This window comes from Moschus berezovskii, chromosome 12 (assembly GCF_049115385.1).
Source record: "Moschus berezovskii isolate FMDL1 chromosome 12, NW_MosBer_1.0, whole genome shotgun sequence".
Lineage (NCBI taxonomy): Eukaryota > Metazoa > Chordata > Mammalia > Artiodactyla > Moschidae > Moschus > Moschus berezovskii.
The window spans coordinates 62,757,907-62,780,257 of record NC_142471.1 but is presented as its reverse complement, the minus strand read 5'-3'; the positions used below and the strand labels follow the sequence as shown (position 1 = coordinate 62,780,257).

General features: G+C 43.7%; 1 protein-coding gene across 47 annotated transcripts in view; it reads left to right on the top strand.

The window, feature by feature from the left end:
• The window catches only part of SORBS1 (sorbin and SH3 domain containing 1), a 231,392-nt gene that overhangs the window by 74,086 nt on the left and 134,955 nt on the right, over positions 1–22,351 (top strand). For 3 of the 47 annotated variants that reach the window (XM_055425031.2, XM_055425034.2, XM_055425028.2), the window contains one exon: positions 5,817–5,938. The exons of 38 other annotated variants lie outside the window; for them this stretch is intronic. The gene's annotated coding sequence lies outside the window, so the exon portion shown is untranslated. Of the gene's footprint in view, positions 1–414; positions 936–4,050; positions 4,625–5,816; positions 5,939–21,397; positions 22,104–22,351 lie in introns of those variants that run through there. 6 more of the 47 variants (XM_055425029.2, XM_055425030.2, XM_088842158.1 and 3 more) reach the window with 6 other exon arrangements.

Sequence of the window (22,351 nt, the reverse complement as noted above, 5' to 3'; positions counted from 1 at the left end):
TGGAGTAGCTAATAATATTTGCATAAAACCTTTTGGCATGCGGGTACACACATAGACCTCATCCCACTTAAGTGTGCTGTTTCAGAGTCCAGTCAGAAGCATGGGCAACAGCCTGCACGAGTGGATGGATGACTGTGGTTTCTGTTTCCTTTTACTTTCTTCTGTATTGATGAGCAGAGGTCCCCACAGCTTGGCCCAGGCTATGCAGGAAGGAGCTGAGACAGGTGGGCAGAAAGGTTGCTACAGAGCAGTGTTTGGACAGGCATTCCCAGGAGGAGGGAAGGTGGGGAGTGTGGTCTGCTGAGCATGAGTGGGGTGGGTGGGCTGCAGCCGTGGCTCTGAGGAAGATGGAAACTATTTGGAACAGCTGCTGTGGGTTGGGCACCAGGGACTGAGCAGGAGTTGAAAGCAAGGCCTGCTGTGTGACGGGGAGGAAGCCTGTGTGTGAAGCAGGTGTAGCTTGGCCATGTGACTCAGGGGAAGAGGGACAGGCTGGGGGCAGGAGTTGGATGGTTGCTTGGTGGACTGGCCTTGTGTTGGCGTGCGCTGACCCTGAGAGTGTGGCTGTAGAGGGAGGTGTTAGGATGAACAGCAGAGGACTGTAGGAGTTCTGGGGTGCTGACAGTAGCTTTTCTTACTACTTTATCTCTGAACTCCTCCCATCATGTGTGCCCTATTGGACCATTCCTCTCTGGGGATCATTTTGTACATAAGATTCCTTTTGCCCTTTCCTTTGGTCTATCAACTACTGGCCTGGGCATCACTTCTGGGAAGCTGTTCCTGATTGCCCTCTTTCTATGCTGGGTCAGTTGACCCTTTGCCCTGTCCACGTGTCTCTCCCTGCATACTGTAGAAGCTTGTTTACAGGCTGCTGGCATAAGGGATTGGATGGTTTCTTGAGTGCAAGACTGGACAGAGCACTGGACATACAGAAGGTATTCAGTAGAAGGGGACATGACTGATTGAACTGTGGTGTTTGGTATAATAGTATAACGGAATGTTAGAACTGGAAAAAAACTGTGATGGCAGCTAGTCTAACTCGTTCATTTTCTTCTGTTTTCTTATATACGTATATTCTTTTCCATCCAGGATGTTGAGTATAGTTGCCTGTGCTGTATATACAGTAGTACTTTGTTGTTTATCCATCCTATACACGGTAAGTTTGCATCTGCTAATCCCCAAATTCCAATCCTTCCCTCCCTCTGCCTCCTGTTTCTATTTCATAGATAGGTTCATTTGTGTCATATTTTAGAATCCACATATCATGTGGTATTTGTCTTTCTCTTCCTGAGTTACTTTGTTTAGTATGATAATCTCTAGTTACATCCATGTTGCTGCCAATGACATTTCGTTCTTTTTTAAACTGAGTAATATTTCATCATATGTATGCACCACCTCTTCTTTTTCCACTTGTCTGTTGATGGACATTTAGGTTGTTTGCATGTCTTGGCTATTGTAAATCTACTCCTTCATTTTATAGTTCACAGAGAACTGAAACTCGGAGAGGTTGAGTGCCAGGCCTGATGTCACACAGCTTTGCTTGAGGCAGAGCCAGGACTCAGTCACCTCTTCTGACTTCACATGCCATGTTCTTTCCACTCTAGCATAGCAACCTCCTAATTGTCTGTGGATGACTTTCCAGTGTGTGAAGGTGGTGCGTCTCTGCGTCTGCTTCGCGCCCGGGTACAGCCTCTAATCACTATTCATAGCAGTCTGTTATCTCATTCTTCTTGTCAGGAGGAAGATTGCGTCCTGACAGCGCTTTTCCTCTGCGTGCTGCCAGGTTTACAGCAGCTCTTACCTCACTGCTTCCCCTTCCCTTTCCGGGTTTGTCCTTGTTTATCTTTGGGGTGAGCATCAGCAACTGTTTCTAAGTAAACAGAGGAATTGCAGATTCAGGGCTTGTGGTTTCGAATACTCAGTGCTTTTGCTTTAGCCTGTCCCTCCTGGCTGTTGCCACCCCTGTGCCTGACTCCAGATCGCCCTTCAGTTCAGTTCAGTTCAGTTCAGTCGCTCAGTCGTGTCCGACTCTCCGCGACCCCATGAATCACAGCACGCCCTTAGCGCGTGTTAAAGACCGGTAGTGTTGGGTGGAAGTTTCCTTCTTGGAGCAAGCAGAACTGCCAGGGCACTGAAAGGAGACGCCTTGTGGGAGAGAAAGAAAGTGACCTCTCAGTTTCCAGACCCGTCCCTGGAGTATGGGATACTAGGTGGAGTGTCCAGAAATGCTTGTTTGTATATTTTCCATCTCCAAAATGTGTCTCTGAGCTTTTGGACAGTATTGAGATTTAGAATGTTCTGTTTAGGGTTAAAGTCTCGCTGCGACAGAGGGTGGGGTGTGGCTAGTTCCCTTACTGCCTGTTCATGAATGATGCAGTTTTGTGAGGTCGGTTTCAGTTCAGTGCGGATCGGCTGAACTCTCTGCCCGTCACCTGTGGTCTAAAGTATCTCAGGGTCAGTTCCAGGAATGGAAGGTCCAGTCATTAAGCACAAGGGATGGGTTGACCTGTTTGATCCTTTTGGTTCCTCTGTTAACTAACCAAATAGTAGATGATGAAAAAAAATGCTCATTTTGGAAAAAGTACTTTGAAGACCAGGGTCTTCAAATTCATTACTTCAGGGAACTCTCCAGCACTGCCTCCCACAAGCACCTCCATATTCTCCTCCCCACTTTTAATAGTAAGAGCTAGATGGTGTCCAAGGCCCCCTTTAGCCCACTTCAGCTCAGAGGTCCTTTGGCTTCAGATGAGTCCAGTGTCTTTGGTTTAGAGGTTTCTGAAGTCCCTTTGGACCTTCTTGGCTCCCAGCCACTTGGGAGCCTGTTTCGGATTCTCTCTGGGCTGGTCTTGAGTTCCAGGTATTGAACTGAAAGTACATGAGCCAAGGGTTTGGACTGCGTCAGAAATATTTTGATTTGCTGTATTTTCTGCTTAGCATCTACTCATTTCCTTTAGGGATGTCCCCTTCCTTGGAATAAATGACTCCTGAGGTGCTTGTCTCACTGAGCTAAGAAGGCATTCCAACCAGGCGTTTCCATTCAGGGATCTTGGCTTGTCAGTCAAAGTCACTGGGTGAAAAGAATGTCACCAAATTTGAAATGCTCCTGACACTCACTCCTTCCTGACCCATCCTCTCACCAGCAGTGGTCCTTATGCTGGCCAGTTTTGAGAATGACCACCTTGAGACAGAACCAGCCTTGATGATAGCAGGTGTCGATTGGCAGGTGTTTCTAAGGTGTCAGCGTCTCACTGCAGCATCTCATCTTACCTGAAGGTGTATCCTGACAGATATCTCAAGTGGGGGCCTCTCTTGAGCCCCAGCCACAGCTGAGCTCTCCTCCAAGAACTCCCTAAATGAGAAGTGGCTCTCTTGGGGTTCCAGAGCTGTGTTGGTTGCTGAAGCCAAAGGACCTCCTACCCAGAGGCTCTCTGGGGTTCATCTTAAGGACCCTGAAATAACCAAGACTTGGCTACTGTTTTTGGTAACCACTTCAGGCTCTTGGTCACATGAAGCATATGGTCAGCCAAAGTACTACACCCTCTCCAGTTTCCACCAAAAAGATGTAGCCTTCATGTTTTCACCTTAATTTTATTTTGTTAGATTTGATTCATTTTATAACCTATGAGCTTTGAAAATCCATCTTTTATCATTTACAAGGTGATGGTCCCTCCCTCATTTGTATCACCTCCAAACACATGTTCTTGACCAAAATGAAGAGGGTGGGGCTAACATGCGTGTGACCTGGTGGTTCAGTTGTCTATACATAAACCCGCCTAGTTGCTCACATTTCTTCGATGGTATTTACAAGGACATCATAGAACTCAAGTGAAGTTACACTCAGCTATTAGTCTAATCTAATCTAAAAGGGAATGGTTAATTTGGTTTTATTCCTAGTGAACCTGTGTCAGATCTTGTGACGTCTCCAGGCTAGAGCTTCTCTGGGTATCTTCTAGAACTGTCCTCTTGTTAATCACTTCCTCATCTTTCAACACCGTTCCTTTCTCGGAGGTTTCTGAAGGATTAAGTGATTCATCTCTGACATCTGCTGATACTTCGACTGTGACTGTCAGTTCTGTGGCTCTGATTCATCTGAGCCTGGATACCTGACTTGACTTAAAGTGGCTGTGGCTCTGCTTCTGGCTCCACACCTGTCTGCAGTTTTCAGTCACTCTTACCAGAGGTGCTTCTTCCTGTATGAGGAACCATCTCTCAGATGGAGGAGGTGTGTGCAATACCGGTCAGCAGCTGTTTCTCTGCCTGCTGTCACATTACACTGGCTTCCCTAAGCAGGCCTGTTACTTCTTTGCTTTGCTTCTGGCTCTGATCATAAGTTTAAAAAAAGAAAGAAAAAAAAAAACCAAAAAACCCCACCTTTTACAGTTATTCACATTTCTCATGTGTTTTAAGTCATCCCAGACATCAGCCTCTGGACTTATCTTCTGACAGTACCGTCCTTCTTTTGGCCTTCTTTTGTTCAGCGTCAATGCGTTCCCTCCTCCTGTGGCCCAGACATGCAAATTGAGCATTCCCAGTGCTTTGCAGCCCTTTAAAGAGCTCTCCAGGGCTTTCCTGACTCCAGTCCTCCCTGCCCTTTTGGACTGCAGAGTTTTCCCTCCAAGCTCAGGTAACCAAGCTCTGCCTTCCCTGTGTGCCCTTCTGAGAAGTTTGCTTCTTGCTGTCATGTTCTCTACTTTTAAGTGGTGACTGGGCTGCCTGGTATAACTGTACAGGGCTGGGTTAGTGACTCACGACAGGATTCAGCCATGCTGACCACCCAGAACTTTTATTCCCACCCTGACTCCCCAAGAGACGAACTTTTTGGAACACCCACCCAGGGCTGGGCTGGCCTGGGCTGGGTCCACGGAGCCCTCTGCCAGGGTTGAATTCTCAAGAAGCATCTGGGCCTCTCCTTGAGCTAAGGCACAGGACCAAAGCCGCCCAGCCCCTGGGTCAGAACCAAAGGAAGGGAACAGACCAGGGATGGGCCAGCAGAGAGAATGGACTGCCTGAGCTTGTAGCAGGACATTTGGGGAAGGGAACAGAAGGGGAGGTTGGAAAGTTTGCTTGTGATAACTTTGAGGGCTCTCTAATCCAGGGGGATGCAGGTAGGGGGGCGTGTCACTTTTCTGGAACCGGGTATTGGAAGAGTGCTCTGAGGCGCATGCTATTTTGGGATGAGTAAGTCAAGGAGCAGCTCTGTCCTGGCGCCTGTAAGTGTCTCCCACTTCCTCATTTTAGGCTTGTCATTCTGTAAAGAAAAGCACCTTAACTCCGTTATTAACAGATTCAAGCTAGATTGAAATTTCTCTTTACTATCTATGTAAAAGGATTTACAGAAAAATCTCAGGGATGTCAACCTAGGGGAGAGCTCTTTAAAGGGCCCGTTTTAGGAATGTACATTTGCATACAAACAATGAAAGTGCTAATTAAAATGATTCTCACATAGTCCTTTTGCTGTGTGGGAACTGCTGCCTGGCAACTCTTGTGGAGCTCGAGTGTGCTTGGAAGTAATAGAACACTGCTCCTTCCATGCATCTAATCCACAGTGTGAGTGAGTGCCTTTTATTTGCAAGCACCTGTGCTGGAACCAGGGGTGTCGGGGTGAAAGGCCAACCTAATATTCACCCCCTAGGGTGACATGAGACTACTGGGGAACTCCAGGGAGGATCAGGATGAGTTGGTCAGCCGGCTTCTGGAGCTGCAAGCTGAGTTGGAATTAACAATGTACCTACAAAGTTCCCACCTGTTAGCTCGGTCACACCTGTTCATCTTAATAACTGTCAGCATTCTGACCTGTAGGGCTTTTCCCCCTCCAGGTTGAGGAGTCTGATTCCCCTTTGAAACCGTATGCTGACACTTGAAATACTCCTGTCGTCATCTTCATCCTCAGTGGCATCAGCTATCACTGGGCACCTGCTGTGAGCAGGGTCCGGACTTCGTGAGTGTGGGTGGGGCTAGTTTAGTACTGAGGTGATAACAAAAGCCTTTCGGTTCTACCACCACCCCCTTACCATTTTAAAGAAGTGTTAGAACACAGGAGTTGCAGAATAAATATTTGTGGATTGAAATTTTTTAACTTCAATAAGAGTGCAGGGTCTGGGGAATTCCCTGACAGTCCAGTGTTTAGGACTGTGAGCTTCTGTTGCAGGGGGCACAGGTTTGATCCCTGCTCCAGGAACCAAGATCTCCTTACCTTGTGGCATAAAAAGAAAAAAAAAAAGAAAGTTCAGGGTCCGGAGTGGCACAGAGCCAATTTCAAATCCTGGCTCCTTGCCATGCATTCTTTATGATCTTGGCTTGCTTGTGACTTAACCTCTGAGCATTCTTTTCCTCATTTGTGAAACTGGGATTAAGTGAAGGAATTCATGATAATTATGATGGGCTACGTAGTATAGTGTATAGCAGCACATACTATAGATTTAGTCTGCATGTGCGTGCTCAGTCGCTAAATCGTGTCTGACTCTTTGCGACCCTGTGGACTGTGGCCTGTCAGGCTCCTATGCCCATGGGATTTTCCAGCAAGAATACTGAAGTGGGTTGCCATTTCCTCCTCCAGGGGGATCTTCCTGACTCAAGGATCAAACTAATGTCTCCTTCATTGGCAGGCAGATTCTTTACCACTGAGCCACCTGTGGAGCCCTCACCTGGAAAGAGTTAGTCTGCCAGAGCTCAGATCCCACCTCCTAGTTGTGCAACCAGAAGCACATTATTGAGCCTCTGTTTTCTTATCCTTAAAACAGGGATAATAATAGTAACTGTGTCAGCAGTTTGTTAAAAGTAAGAATTGTCCAGCACCTTGTGCCTGGCATATATAGTGTCATATAAATGTTTGGTGAATTTTAAAAAAACTGTAAAACTATTTCACTTGAGTTCATATAGAATTTCTGTGAGGTTAGACAGGGCGGGTATCATTCCCTGTTGCTTATTTGTTTTTGCTGTTATGTTCGAGGGGAAAAAGTGAAATTCTTTTGGGTTAAAATGATCTACTGAAGGGAATCTGGCTGGTAAATATCAAAACTGGAACCCATGGTCTTTGCCATAAAAGAGCATACGGTACATCTATATGTATTTGTCAAGGACACATGGATGTGCATGAAAATATTAAGACTTCAGTATAATTTCTAGACAAGTGAATAGCAGCTATCCCTCTCCTGCACCTACTGGCCTCACTCAAACATGCTGTGGTTCCTGCCATACTGCTCACTGATGTTCTCTGTGAATTACAGCACTGAGCCTCCAGTTTGGTCTTGGGACTTAATGTTGCCCATTTAAACCTCTTCCAGATTCTCACTGCCTTAGTGTTGCCTGCTCCCTGGCTGGGCTCCTTTTGGAGATCTTGCTGTATTTATGTACTTGATTTCAGAGCCCCTTAGATGAGCCGTTTCATTCACAGAAGCCCTGGCTAAATAGGAACACTCCCCCTTCCCTTGCCTTTATATTTGCTGTTGAAACTCTTCATTCTTTGTGAGAAACTTAATTATGAAAGCCGTGGATCAGGGAATGTAAAAATAGCTTTAAAATGCTCTCCTTTGCCAATCTCTTGTCAATCTGTAGGCAGAGAGCTTTAGATTGAAATATTTTCATGTCTGTTCACAAGCATGAGCACTTCTTAGAACTGCTGCAGTGGAAGGGGTTAAAACATAAATAGGATCCTATATGAGCACTGAAAGGTGCTTTAGTACTTAAGTCCTATTTTTGACCTCTGGAATTCAGTTCCTTCCTGTTGCCAGCTGAACCTGGGACTGATGTATTAGATGAAAATATATTCCTATCTTCAAACGCGGACAACAGGACATTCTGTCCTCCAAATTTCAGGGTTTGTGTTGGGTGTTGCAGGAAACTTGGCACCCTTTCTTTCTTTTCAAAATAATAAACAGAGATGATGTCGCCTCAGGTTTCATCTGATGGGGCTTAGATACGATTGCCTCATAAAGGCTGATTCATAGACAAATGTGAACTAATTATAGTAACTTAAAAATAATGTCCCTGGTTAAATTTGGCAAAGCAAGATGCCTTGCGTGCTTTGTAGGACATGAGAGACTCCGTTTCTTTAGTGGCATGGAGGTGACATGCCCACTTCTATTTTGGCCACACCGTGGTTGTGCTGGGTCACTACCTGTGTCATCTTTATTTTTTTAGGGATTTCTCACGTGCTGTCATGCACACCCCAAGCCCAAGCATTGAAACACCTTTTACTGCCACCTACACAAATAATTCTTTCTTGCTATGTGTCCACTGCATTTTTAAGAAACAGATGTCTGAGTTGAAGAAAGTGAATGGTGTAATTTTTTTCTTTTTTAGTTCTAAGCATTTCAGAGTCTCTATTATGAAAAATTGCAGGAAGTTATTCATTTCTCTCTATGGAATGAATAGAAAATTGTCAGAAAGACTGTTCTGATCACTTTTTGTTTACTCACCCTTCCTTCCTTTTTTAGTTTTAAGATGACTTATTTAAAAATTTTTAGTTTTATTGAAGTATATAGTCTATATGTAGATTTACAATGTTGTGTTAGTTTGTTAGTTTCAGGTGTATTGCAAAGTGATTCAGTTATACATATACATGAATTCATTCTTTTTTAGGTTCTTCTCTCATATGGTTTATCCCAGAATATTCTACTTACCCTTTCTACTGGGAATTGGGTTGGAAAACATTTCACCATGATTCTCTTCAAATGATCTTTGAGTTTGCCTTGAAAACATAGATGATGTATGACCATGTTCAGAATTCAAAAATTAGAAAAAGATTTGTGGTAAAAAATCTTCCATCTCTTCCATCGTTGTTTCAGCATCAGTGTGGGCGCCAGTTTCTTGTGTACTATTGTGGAAACGTTCTCTGTATTTTAAACATATATGTATGTGTGTTTTCCTCCTACAGAGGACAGCATACTATCCACAGGGTTTTGAACTTGACTTGTCTATTTAATCATCATCTCAGAAATCATTCCATCTTATATTTTGAGCTACTTCATGATCTGATAGTTTTGTTATTTCCATTGAATAGATATCATAACACACAAACAGCGGCCTATAAAAGTCGTTTATGTTGTTTTAATCCTTTGCCACTGAAATCATGGTAAAGTGTTATCTGTACATCTGCTGTAGGATCGTCAACCTGTCTCAGTGCTGGTAATTGTGGACACTGAAGCCCAAAGGCCTGGATTTAAATCCTACTTTCTCCATTTACTATTGAACTGTTTTGTCTTGGTTACCTTATCCTTCTGTGCCCCATTCCTAAGATAGTATTTATCTCATAGATAGGAGGTATTGATTAAAGACACTGATTTATGTAAAGCTTACAGACCAGTGCTAGGCACATAGACAGGTCTGTATGTATTTAGTAATGTTAATCATTTTGTGTGATTTGGGAACACATGGATCCTGTACTTACCTCTGCATGTTTCTGGACCACTCCTAGTGGCTTTCAGAAGCCATAATACAGTTTTTGAATCTGTGGGTTCCTTCTCTCCTAAATATACTGAAATGTTCACTCTCCCCTCCCTCCATTCTGTGTTGCTTTTGTGTACTATCCTGGAGGAGAAAACAGAAGATTATATTTCAGGCTATTATACTGATATGTCCAAACCCCTTCAAAGGCATAAAATGTATTGCCAGTGGTGATAATTTTTAACAGATGGTCCAAACTTTCCCCTCTTACATATCTAATGTAGATCTTAACGAATACTTACATTTTACATTTAGGCAAATATATAGCTTGTGTGTGTCTATGTCTATCTGACTCAAATTTGTTTAATTTCAGTGTATTTTAAATTATAAGTCAAATCTTTGGCAAAGACTGGAGCATATACTTGCTCTGTTTTAGTTGACTTTGGAAGTCACAGGGTCTGTGTCACCTGTACATCTTACATCATTGAAGACCACCACTTTTGGATTCAGATAAGCCAGAGTTAAAACCCCCATGTTGGCATTTGCTTGCTGTGTGACCTGGGGCAAGTCACTTGTTTCCTCCTCTGTAAATGGAAGCATTGATCCACCACAGAGGACTTTATGAGAGTGACAGAGTGGCAGGTGCTCATGAACCATCTACCGTCCCCTCCTGCATCCCACTTCCTCACTCCCCTGGAAATCACCACCTCCACCTTCAGCTCTTCTTCTTCACTCTCCTCAGGACTTGCCCTCTGATTTATTCCGTGTTTTCTCTGCCTTAACTGGAAGGGCGGTTCGTGTCTCAATTGGTGTCCCTTGCATCCTGTCTTAGGTTCACTGAATGTAAGGAGGGAAAGGCCAGCTAGCTACATCCCTCCCCCAGTGAGGGCATTACTGTTTCACTGGAAGCAGCAGCTAGGGACAGCATCGCAAGACTGGAGTCAGGGGCCACATGGGTTAATGTGGCCCTGGACCTGATCACAGAGACTGGCATTTTCACTCTTGGGCATTCCTTGGAGGAAATTTGCTGTAGCCAACTTTTGAAGCTTATATTCCCAGATAGTCTTTTATTTGAAGGGTGGGGGTGAAGAAAATGTCTAGAAACTTGCATGTCCCCAAAGCCCCATTAGAATGGCACTTGCAGGAGGACGAACGGTTTTGACTGTTTCACACGCACTAAGAAAAGAATGAGCCCGTTGGCTTGCAGACTTAGTGGCCAGCTGTCCTTAGGCCTTGCTTTAATGTCCTGGAGGTGGGCTGCTGGGTGCCAGCTGAGAGGACGAGCATGGTAAGTGAGCGGGAAGACCTTTGCTGGGTCCTCCAAATCACTTACTTGGAGAGGAGCTTCTCTATCTGTGTTAAGTGTTTTGCTGTGGATTTTTGAAATAGCAGTCACACCCATATTCAAATGTAAGAACCAGGGTGCTCTCCAGATATATGAGGCCAGGTCCCTTCCAGCTACGAAAGCCTGTGACTCTACAAGCAAATATTTGGGCAGTACCAACTATTGTTGCCGCTTGGAATAGTCCCCTCCTCCTTTTTCACTTGGGCCTTCCTCTCCTTTAAGATCTAGTTTAGCTCCCAGTGTCTAGTTTTTTCAGTCTGGACTCTGGGCTGTTGGATTTGCTATATGGGTTAGATGTAGCCTTGTGTGCTGAGCTGTTAGCTGTTAACCTTGTAGCTGTTCAGGTGTTTTCCCGTGTTTATGTCCTGGCTTCCCCACTAGGTCCTCAGTCTCTAGGCCAAGGCCCTCTCCACCCCTGTACCACTACGGATGGGTGTAGTGCAGGGATTCTCACTGCTTCGAGCATTGCCTGAAAGCTAGTTGGAAACCCACAGCAACCTCACTGAATTAGAAATTCCAAGTGGGATTCAGCCATCTGCAGTTTAACAAGCACGCCTGGTGATTCTGCTGGGCAGTGAACTTAGCGAGCCTAAGCTGTAGTGGGAGGAGCAGAGGTTTGGGGTCTGAGAGGCGTGGGTTTGAAGCCAGCTCTGCCCTTTATAACTGACCTGTTTTAGGAAGGTGCATTTTTCCTCTTTCCCCATCCTGGGGTGTTTTTTAGAAATCTGTTCTGCACAGTGTTAATGGATGCTCTAAGAATAGGAATGGGCAAGGGGTTCTGTGGCCAGATAAGTTAGTGAAATGCTGTTTTAGTGAATTTCAACAGGATTCTTTATGACAGTGCTTCTCAGAGGCCTAAGTGTCATTGAGGGTCACATGGAAAGTTGTTGCAAACTTGTTAGATTCTGTAATACCTTTTCTTTTACATACCTGCTAACTTCTCTGGCAGTGGTGTTTTGTGGGACACGTTTTGGGAGATGCTGGTCTAGGTGATCTGTACCTCAAGGCTGGAGATTTTATGACCCTGCCAATCTATGAGGAATTCAGAAACTTGAAATAAGGGTCATGCTGGCCGTGATGACAATTTATGGTTTGAGGCAACCAGACTTACATATCATGTCAGTGTTCAAGGTGTTGTGTAACTAAATGTTGAAGAATACAGGGTTGTATATTTTTTAAAGTAGCAAGCTTTTCTCGGGGTAGAAAGCCATATATCGGGGGAGAGCAAGGGAAGACAAATTAAGGAAAATGTCACTTACTGAGCATATTGGAGTCCTGGCAGGAAACACACCACAGTCAAATTGGGTAATTTAAGAAGATCCAAATAAGTGAACTATTTATAAAAGGTGTAGGCAGAATTTGGGAAAAGCGGCTTTGGTCAGTGCAGGACTTGGATTCCTCTGTGTATGCAAGGTTTATGTATGTTACATTTAGTCCTCATACTGATCTCAAGGATAAGTTCCTATTATTTCACACTTTGCAGAGGAGGGAAGTGGAGCTCATAAAGGCAAGGCATATTACCCGGAGGTAGCAGCTGGGAAATGGAGGCAAAATTCACACTGCCCTGCCAGCCTCAGCCCCCGGGTTTCAGTCCACGCTTCTGTAGGCAGAATATCCCCTGTCGTCAGTCTTTCTTCACGTGGGGAAGCTGACGACACTGCTCTCTGAAGCTCGTGTTCTGAGCTAGATACTGAGCTAGAACCAGCAGATGGGAGAAAATAGTGCTTTGGACAAATATATAAATTAATAAGAAAAGTATGCAGATTACATATATGGGCAGGAAAGATGTAAACCTGTAGTTTCCATGTCTAGGTGGGTTGGGGCTATGGAAGTCTGTCTTCCATCCTTTTGGGGGATCCGTCCCATTCTAGAAAATGTTTTGGGGGGATATGGGAACCATTGGAAGGGCATGAATGAGGCAGCTTAGCTTGAAGGGGCTAAGAGAAGGTAGAGGAACGTTCAGACATATGGCACAGCTTGGGAAAGGCTTGGCTGTGGGAGTGGAAAGAAAGGGCGCTCTATTCATAGGTGCCTTATCCAAATGGAGATGGTGCCGGTGGTGGGAGGTGGGCAAGTGGTTGGGAGAAGCAAGAGGTGTCATGAGGCCTCTCAGGGTGCCCCTGGCTCCTGTTTTCATATTGGGGTCACACTGATCCAGTGAAGTCTCTTTAGCCTAATACCTTTGTTAGAAGATGGTAAAGGTTGACTTTTCTAAGAACTGACATTTTACTTCCTTCAGGAAGTTTCAGAGTACACGAATGTCTCATGTCTCTTACGCCCTAAGAAAATTTAAAAGTCATGTCTCTGAGGAGGTTCCTTTCTTCCCTGTCACTTTGAATTTGGGCTGTTTTTTAATGCTTAACCAGAATATAGCTTATGATCGAGTCCCCTTTATTCCAGAAAACAAAACCACCTCTCAAATAGTGTGCACAACACATCTGGTAAAAATAACAAGTCAGTTGGAAAACTGTGATTCTCAGATACGACCTCTGCCCCTGCATTAGCAGGGAGTCACTGGAGTAAACCTTTATTTCCTGTTGCTTCCACACAGCAGTCCTTCACGGAAATATTTTGCATGTTTCCTTAGGCAGCAGGGAACCTTGAAGGGCAAACAGTGCTGAGGCCCCAGATAGGAATGGAGATGCTGTTTGCCCAACAGCATCTCAGGTTGTATAGAGAGCCTGTCCAGGCCTCGGAGCTTTGAAGCAGTGCCAGGCTCCTGCCCAGAACTGGTAAAATCTTCAGCTCTCCCCCAGGCATGAGCGAGACTGAAACCTGCCACACCTCCAGCTCCTCTTACAAGAGAGATGTTTTAAAATGGTCTTAAATGTCAGATGTATTTTTTTTCACAACATGCCACAGACTTCTCATAAATTATTCCTCAGTAAAACTTTAATAGGAATGCTTAGGAAATTCCGAGTTCTAGTCAATGGAGTTGTTGGTAACTTATGTGACTGTTAGCCCCAGATCTTCCCACTTTTTCCACCCCAGAACTCACTGAAGAAAGTTAGTATGAAATAATCTTCCTGAAACCATGCTTGAGGGTTTCAGGAAGATTATTTCTTGATGACTGAGATCCTGAGATCTTGGATTCCCTTATAATGCCACGTGTTTGATCAGTGTGATAATCCAATACTTGACTATTTTTGAATTAAAAGAGCCGTCAAAATGGTTCAGTCTGGTAACATTATAAGGTGTAGGAGTTGGAGTTCAGTGTTTTCTGACTTCAAAAAAATATCTGGAAACAATTTTTTTTTTTTAAGAAATCTGTGATACGCTCCGTGTCATTTGCTTCTTTCTCATGGAAATAGGTAATTAAGGATTCTGGTTGTGGAATCTACATTGCTGCTCGAGCTGGGTCTGCTGTCACCTTGGCTGTACTGAAGGGCTTTGACAGATAATGTGTCGCAACTACAGCTGTCGACAGGCTTGGTTCTAAGTTCATGGGTGGATGCCGCTGGGAGTGAGCTTGTGAGCCTTCTCTTTATGGGTTCCCCGTTGTTTGCATCTTATGTTTATTTTTAATTAAAATGCTTAACTGATGTTTTTTAGTTACTAAAAACTGGAATTTGGGTGGAACGTTACATTGCGTGTTGGTACAAAGAGAAGATTGGGGACTGTGCTGTCCTATGAGTCTGGGACATGTGACACAAGCCAGGATTGTTATCATCGCCTAAAGTAATGCTCTCTAGATACCTTCTGGCCCATAGAAAGAGAAACCGTACTGAGGATGCCAGAGTATTTCATTTCATAATATTTCTTATTCTTCAAAAGTTGGACTTCTTCATCTTCTTAGGCAGCTGTAACAAAATGCCACAGGCTGGGTGACTTATAAACAGCAGACACTTAGTTCTCACAGTTCTGGAGACTAGGAAGTTCAAGGTCAAGGTTCCAGCGAGGTCTTCCACCTGGAAGAGGGCCCCCACCTCTTCTGGGTTGCAGGTTTCTTGTTATTGCTTCACATGGCAGAAGCGCTGGGAGCTCTCTGGGGCCTCTTTTATAAGGGCATTAATCCCATTCATTAAGGCTCTGCCCTGAACCTAAACACTTTCCAAAGGTGCCACCTCCTAATATCATCACCTTGGATGTGAGGTTTTCAACATGTGAGTTTTGCGGGGAAACAGAACATTGCAAATCTTAGCAATCAGTGTATTTCACTATCTAGAGCATTCTGTTACTTCTTTGTATATAGAAAGTTAGTATCATGAAGAATTTTTCATAGTGAGGATATATTTCTTAGTATCACTTGCATTTTTTTTTGGCTGTACCACACGCAGCATGCAGGGTCTTAATTCCCCCACCAGGGATTGAACCCGGGCCCTGGCAGTGAAAGCGCCTGGACCACCAGGGAATTCCCAGAACTTTGCTTCTCTTGAAACATGACATTAGCATGACACTGACTTTACCATTTGGTCTGTAGAAAGGTAAAGCCGGTTAGGTGTGTTTTGACTTGGGGCAGTATCTTTTGCGGGGAAGCAGTGCTGAAATGGGAGTTACAAGCCCTAGTTTCATTCCTGTCTTTGTCACAAACTCACTCTGACATCATGGGCAGCCTTCTCCTTCCCCACCTAAACTGTTTTCTCATCTAATACGGTAAAGATTATTTCTAAAGATTCTAAGGTCCTTCATATCAAAACAAACCCGAATGCTTTCCACAGTGTAAGGTACTGAGAGAAATCCAAATAAGTGTAAGTGAGTCTGCTGAGAGTTTTAAAAGGTTCTTCCTTGTTAGATAAAGCAAAAACTCAAAACATCTGTTGACCATCCTACAAGAATAGATCCCTGCAAAGAGCAGAGAAAACGCCAGAATGTGTATAATTCTTACCTCTCCCCCTTCAGAGAGTCATCTCTGGTTTACAGAAGAATAAACGATATAGGAGCTGTCACATGAGTGGGACAAAGAGTGGACAAGACTGTGGGTACCTTGTATCCCGAGGGACAGGGGTCATTTATCAAGCACGTGCACTATGCCTGGCTTTGTGACAAGTGCTTCACCTGTATTGTCCCAATCAAGTCTTGTGGTAGCCACTTGCGATTACCCCATTTTGAGATGAGGAACCCGGATGACTTGTTCACGGTTGCACATCCACTAAGTGGAAATGATAATTGTCATTAAGCCTATATTCTTTTTAAAAAGATTTGTTTCACTGATGTATAGTTGATTTGCAGTGTGTTAATTTCTGCTGTATAGCAAAGTGATTCAGTTACACAGTAGGACCTTCTTGTTCATTCTCCATATAATAGTTTGCATCTGCTAATCCAGACTCCCAGTCCATCCTACCTCAAGTTCCCTCCTCCCTTGGCAACCACAAGTCTGTTCACAATGTCTGTGAGTCTGTTTCTGTTTCGTAGATAAGTTCACTTGTGTCATATTTTAGATTCCACATATAAGTGATGTCTTTGTCTTTCTGTGATCATCTTTAGGTCCATCCATGTTGCTGCAAATTGAGGCTGCATTCTTAATCAGTGCCTCTGAGGGAAGGCAGGGACATGGGTAGAGAGGCAACAGGCTTCTCATTAAAGAAAAGCATGGAATTGCCAAGAGTTAGTGGTGGAGCGACGGAGAAGGCAATGGCAAGCCACTCCAGTACTCTTGCCTAGAAAATCCCATGAATGGAGGAGCCTGGTAGGCTGCAGTCCGTGGGGTCGCTAAGGGTCGGACACAACTGAGCAACTTCACTTTCACTTTTCACTTTCACACACTGGAGAAGGAAATGGCAACCCACTCCAGTGTTCTTGCCTGGAGAATCCCAGGGACGGTGGGCTGCCGTCTATGGGGTCGCACAGAGTCGGACACGACTGAAGCGACTTAGCAGCAGCAGCAGCAGCAGTGGTGGAGCGAAATGGGGACGTTCATGACCACGGGCTACCTACACTGACCTATTACCTTAGGGTTCTCTTCCCTTGATAACTGGTAACTGCCTTGCTGGACTGTGGGGAATACTGCCCCTGTGAAGGCTGTAGCCTAAGCTTGGCCACAGACACTCCTTCCAGTTCCCCTCCAGCACTCCTGCCATCATGAGAATGAGCCATATGTTTACTGGAACTTGCAATATCTTTGCCACTTGAGTTGACAAGAGTCAAGGGAGTGAACAGCAGGACTTGGGATTTGATGGTGATGCCAGCATCGTAACTATGAACAGATTTAAAAATTTCTTTTCAAATGTCCACAAACTTGATTTTAATTTAATGTTTCCCTTTTAGTATCTCCCTTATAGCACTGATCTAGGCACTCAGTCTGCTTGTGGCTAGGAATTTGCAGAGACAAACAATTCTAGTTTTGGAATACGTGCTGAGAAAGGCTCAGAGTGAACACCATGAAGAGTCCTTAATTAACTCTGAGTTCATGTCGTGGACCAAAGGGGTCCCTTGTCTCTGCTCACAGGCCTCAGTCCAGGCTTCTGTTCACTGTCACACTCTCAGCAGCCAGCAGTGGACCAGGGCCAAGCATCACATGGCTTTAAAAAAAAAAACAACCCAAACCCTGTCCTGCTTTTAATCTGCCTCCATGGCTTGGAATGCAAGTCCCTCGAGGGCAGCGCCTGTTCATGTCTGCAGCTAGACTGAGCACAGTGTGGGGACAAAGCAGACACTTCGGAAAGGCAGGGTGATTGTGCAGAATGCTGTTGAGCAGATTCAAATCATTACTACAAAAATGAGTGTACTCGGAAGGTGTTCTTAAAATGAGCAGGGCAGTGTAGACAGGGAAACGTTAGTGCAGTGGAAGACACACCTTTATAGAGTGAGGTCGTAGAAAAGAGCCCGGAATTTAAGGTTAGGTGGGGTTTTCTGTCACAACTCCACCACATTCTGGTTGTGTGACCCCAGAGAAGACACTGAGCCTTTGCCTGCTTTCGTAATTGACAGCAGCAGTCCATATATCATAAGGTTAGTGGGTTAAATGAGACATTGTATGTAACATGCGAAGCATAGAGCCCATGCTTAAGAGGGGCCTCTTGGTGATAACATTAGTTGTGTTTAATTTATTACTAAGGAAAAAGATCAGACTGGGCTAAGAAGAAATGTGAAGCAGAGCTTGAGTATATGCTCCCCATCCCCAAATTTTACTTTTTTTTTTTTTTAATTTTACTTTTTTTTTGGCCAAGCTTCATAGCTTACATGATTTTGGTTCTCTGACCAGAGACTGAACCTGGGCCCTTGTCAGTGAGAGGGCAGAGTCCTAACCACTGGACCGCCAGGGAATCCCTCTTACCCCCAAATTAAAGTTTATGTGTTACAGAGGTACAGTCCTGAACACTTAGCAGTTACCTGGATCAGAAACAAGTTCACCGGGGTATGAGTGATATTTGTGGCAGTTTGATCCTACAGATTAAGAGGTTGTGCTGATTGCTGACATTTTGGATCTTTAATGTTCAGATGTTTAGTTCTGTGCTTACATTTCTTTCATGTTTTAAAAAATGAACTTGATAAATCTAAAAAAAATTACTCTTGAAATGAGATGAAAAGGGAATTCTTCTTAAAAAGCTTAGTACTCAAACAACCACTTTTGATTTTTGGAGGTTTTAATTGCTTTCTGTAAGAAACTTTCCTGTTGCTGTATAATTAATAAGACTGTATTTAGTGGAAACATGTTAGAAGTTGGGAGTTTGAGTCTGATATAAGGGGAGAACTGTCCCTTAACAATAGCATGATAGAATAAATTATTAATGGACTATTAGAAATCAAAGCCTGTCTAATTAAAAAATAAACATTTGCTCTTTAGATGTGTCGCTGGATGTGTCCAAATACATCTTTTTCTAGGTTAGAGTCATTTTATGGGTTATAGTATGAAATCATCCTACCTTTTGGGTACAGTTGAATTCTTTGCTTTCTCAGACAGCCAGTTTAGGAATATTTAAGCTAATAGACTTGTGTACTCTGAGCTACTTCCTCATTTGGAAACCCTGTGCCAGACCGTGTGCAGATGGGAGCAGTCATGCCTGGCAGGCCCTGCAAGTGGAATTACATTTACACATCGTTTTTTTCACTGTGAACATTTTTCAGGGAAAAGAGAAAAAACTGTCACCCTGCTTAAGTGAAGTTCTGACACAATCAGTACAAATTATAAATTATGTTTAAAGTGAGGCAGCACGTGCAGGGTGGTTTTCGGCTTTGTGGTCAGCTCTGTGCAAGGCCTGTGGGCACCTCGTACTTGGTGCCCAGTTGTTCGTGTCCGACTCTTTGCGACCCCATGGACTGCAGCACACCAGGCCTCCCTGTCCTTCACCATCTCCCGGAGCTTGCTCAAACTCATGTCCACTGAGTTGGTGATGCCATCCAGCCATCTCATCCTCTGCTGCCCCCTTCTGCTCCTGCCCTCAATCTTTCCCAGCATCAGGGTCTTTTCCAGTGGGTCAGCACTTCACATCAGGTGGCCAGAGTATTGGAGCTTCAACTGGGCACATTGACCAGTGTTTCTCAAAGGATGGCCTGAAACTGTATGTCAGAAATGCAGATCCTGGGGCCTTCTTGGAACTTCTCAGTCAACATATCTGAGAGCAGAACCTGCAGTCTGCATTTTAAACAGGTACCTCCCCTGTTTATCAACCTACGGCAGTATTGAGACCCTCTGGAAGATTTTGCAAAGATTATTTTAGTTACCAGAACTGAAAATGGTTTTAAATCTAGATAATTAAAATTTATAATGAAAATTAAAATACAAATTAAAAATTTGGTGGAAAGGCACGTATGAGAAACAATTTTTAAATGCCTCCTACTTTTTTCTGAATTCTCCAGTTCATTGAGTTGACTGGGAATCGCAATGCAAGTTGGACTTCAAAATTCTTTCTCGATAACCATAAGAAGAAAACTTACATTTAAGAAAATTGTTGGTTTTTAAGTCACTTGTGAATTTATAAAAGTATCTTTGGAGGAAATTACTGAATTTGGAGGAAATTGCTACCTCATATCAAAAGCTAAGACCAGTAATTTATTTAATTTGGGGATAGAGGAGAGTAGACAGTTCTCCACAAAAAAGGCAACGATCGTTCTATTAGGGTCTTCCAACCACATAGTTACACAAACAGCATTTTTGGCTTTTAAAGTAATGAGATGAAAGCCAAAAGATGTCAGTTTTTGTCTTGCCATACTCGGTTACAGATCTATCTTTATTTTAAGTGGAAAAAAAAAAGATCAAGACATAAGAGAAGCTATCACGTAGATTATCTTAAAGTTTCTTTGACTTCAAAATGATTTCACATATCTATGTTTGAATATAATTTCTTACTGTCATTTGTATAGATTTCAAAGATAGGCAAAACAAATGAAATAAAGATTTAAATAAAACTTAATCTCTGTTTAGAAAGACAAATATGATATCACTTAATATGTGGACTCTAAAAAAAAATTATACAAATGGATCTATTTACAGAACAGAAACAGACCCAAAGACATAGAAAATAAACTTACAGAAACCAAAGGGGAAAGGGAGGAGGAGGATAAATTAGGAGTGTGAGATTAACGGATACAAACTACTATACATAAAACAGCCCTCAATCCTTCTTTCCTTTCAGTAAACCTCAGGGTTTACTGTAGAGCACAGGGAACTGTGTTCAATATCTTGTTCAGTTCAGTCGCTCAGTCGTGTCCGACTCTTTGCGACCCCATGAACCTCAGCACGCCAGGCCTCCCTGTCCATCACCAACTCCCGGAGTCCACCCAAAGTCATGTCTGTTGAGTGGTGATGCCATCCAGCCATCTCATTCTCTGTCGTCCCCGTCTCCTCCTGCCCCCAATCCCTCCTAGCATCAGACTCTTTTCCAGTGAGTCAACTCTTTGCATGAGGTGGCCAAAGTATTGGAGTTTCAGCTATAGCATCAGTCCTTCCAATGAACACCCAGGACTGATCTTCCTTAGAAGGGACTGGTTGGATCTCCTTGCACTCCAAGGGACTCTCAAGAGTCTTCTCCAACACCACAGTTCAAAAGCATCAATTCTTTGGCGCTCAGCTTTCTTTATAGTCCAACCTTCACATCCATACATGACCACTGGAAAAACCATAGCCTTGACTAGATGTATTTTTGTTGACAATATCTTGTAATAACCTATAATTGAAAATAATCTGAAAAAGATATATATATATATAAAACTGAATCACTTTGCTGTTCACCTGAAACTAACACAACATTGTAAATCAACTGTCCTTCAATTAAAAAGAAAGTCAGACTTTTGGAAACAGTGGGAAAAGAAGAGGCTGGGATGATTTGAGAGAACAGCACTGAAACATACAAATTATCGTATGTAAAACAGATAGCCAGTGGGAGTTTGATGTATGATGCAGGGAACCTAAAGCCAGTGCTCTGTGACAACCTGGAGGGATGGGGTGGGGAAGCAAGGAGGGGTGGGGGGTTCAAGAGGGAGGGGACACATGCATGCCTATGGCCTATTCATGTTGATCTATGGCAGAGGACATCACAGTATTGTAATTATCCTCCAATTAAATAAGTAAAATTTAAAAAGTCAGCGGTAAAGAACTTTCCTGCAATGCAGGAGACTCAGCAATCCCTGGGTCAGGGAAGCTTCCAGAGAAAGAAATGGCAACCCACTCTGGTGTTCTTGCCTAGAGAAGGAGCCAGGTGGGCTATAGTCCATGGGGTTGCAAAGAGTTGGACATGACTTAGTGACTAAACATCCAACATTCAATCTTAGAATATTTAAAAAAAAAAAAGGCTGCAAGGATTAAAAAAAAAACACAAAAACAAATAGTAAACAAGCCCTTCTGTTTAGTGAAGAATTCTGTGTGTATTTCTGTCTATATAATGTAAGTAATTCGTGTAGAGAAATGATCTTTTTTTCCCCTGTTGAAATATTGCCTGGGCTTGAGTGTTCCTCTGCCTCATTTTATTCATCTTTGGTTCTCCCTGCCCCTCTTCCTCTATCTGTTCTTCTTCCCTGATGACCGTGAGGCCGAGCAGACTGGCATGTGGACCCAACACGCTCTACAAAGAACCACACTTTATTTCCAGCCAGGAGCAGAGCAGTACTCTGAGGATGGTTTCCTTATCTTCCGTAAGCCGGCCTGAAATCTCCCTTCTAGCACTGATCCAGGCACTCAAATCTACTCTTGGCTAGGAATTTCCAGAGCCTTGACGGGGTCACCCTTTGCCTTTCCCGGCAGCTGGTTTCACTCTGAATTTAATGAGGGAGCTGAGCTGAGTGGCCAGAGAAGGGTTTCCCCGCCTGGCATTTCATTGGAAGGGCTCAGGCACTTACTTGTCCATGTTAAGTGAGTAAATGCCGATTGCTGGGAGACTCCCAAGAAAGGACCTTCCCAGCCAGTTCTCCTCTGGTCAGCGTCTCGGGCACATTCCTGAACCCTCCTGTTCCTCCCTCCTTTCTCTTTGGACTTCGGTGTTACCGGCAATGAAATAGGAGTGTGAGTATTTTCAATTCCATGTATATATAACTGGGATTTTCTGTCCCTGTTCAGCTGGTTGGACTTGACAATTTAGCAAAGGCTTGTCAGCGAACTTTGTGTCATTGTCCTAGATTTTGTGCTTCCCAAGGTGTCATTGCACCAGGCTTCTCTGCATTTAAATTTGCCGGCTAATTTTTTGAGCTGTGATGTTAGCAGATGGGAATTAGAAATGCTTCATACCATGCTGAGAGTTCAAGTAATTTTTC